Source organism: Malurus melanocephalus, unplaced genomic scaffold, assembly GCF_030028575.1.
Source record: "Malurus melanocephalus ecotype Western Australia unplaced genomic scaffold, MMel_1.1 scaffold_1417, whole genome shotgun sequence".
Lineage (NCBI taxonomy): Eukaryota > Metazoa > Chordata > Aves > Passeriformes > Maluridae > Malurus > Malurus melanocephalus.
In genome coordinates, this window is record NW_026624649.1 from 26,131 (window position 1) to 27,167 (window position 1,037).

A 1,037-nucleotide genomic window follows, 5' to 3' on the forward strand; every position below is an offset into this window, starting at 1 on the left:
TTTTCCTCTCCCCTAATTTTGCTCTGAGCCCTGGAATTGGCTTTGTGGAGAGCCTGGCTCGGGGTGTGCCCTGCACCCACCTCATGTGCCAGAGCTGACCACGGCTGGAGCCCCGATGGACATTCCTGATCCATCCCTTTGGCCGGAGCAATTCCTGCCCCGTGAGCACCATGGGAAAACCTCAACTCTTTGTTCTCTCACAGACCCCTAACGGCTCAAACCGGAGCAAACAGGAACCAACCCCGACTTCCTTTGACTTCCTTTTCTTGTTTTTATGGGGTTTTATGTTTTTTTTTTTAAGATTATTCAGTGAACCAACAGGCTGGGACATCTGCTCCAGTCCCTCCTACAAGATTTTGGCTGCCTCCATCCCATGGGAAGGGAGAACAGATCTGCTCCAGGGGTGGAAAAAGAGTCCAGAACCATGGGAATGCCACTGGAATGCACCCATAGGTGAGTGACCCCACCCCAGCCTGCTCCAGGGTCATCGTTTGGGGGAAAACTCAGGGAAAAAGTGTTGGTGCACAAAGGAAAATCCCAGAATATGGGAGAATCCCTCACTAGAGCCCTGATTGTGGCCAGAACCTGGGGAACAAGGACACCCAAATATTGAGGTATAAAAATGCCCAAATATTGAGGAATAAGAGTGCCCAAATATTGAGGAAGAAGAATGCCCAAATATTACAAGGTTGCCCAAATATTGAGGAATAAGGATGTCCAAATTTTGAGGAACAAGGATGCCCAGATATTGAGGAACAAGGATGCCCAAATATTACAAGAATGCCCAAATATTGAGGAATAAGAATGCCCAAATATTGAGGAACAAGAATGCCCAAATATTGAGGAACAAGAATGCCCAAATATTACAAGAATGCCCAAATATTAAGGAATAAGAATGCCCAAATATTGAGGAACAAGGATGCCCAGATATTGAGGAATAAAAATGCCCAAATATTACAAGAATGCCCAAATATTGAGGAATAAAAATGCCCAAATATTGAAGAATAAGGATGCCCAAACATTGAGGAACAAGAATG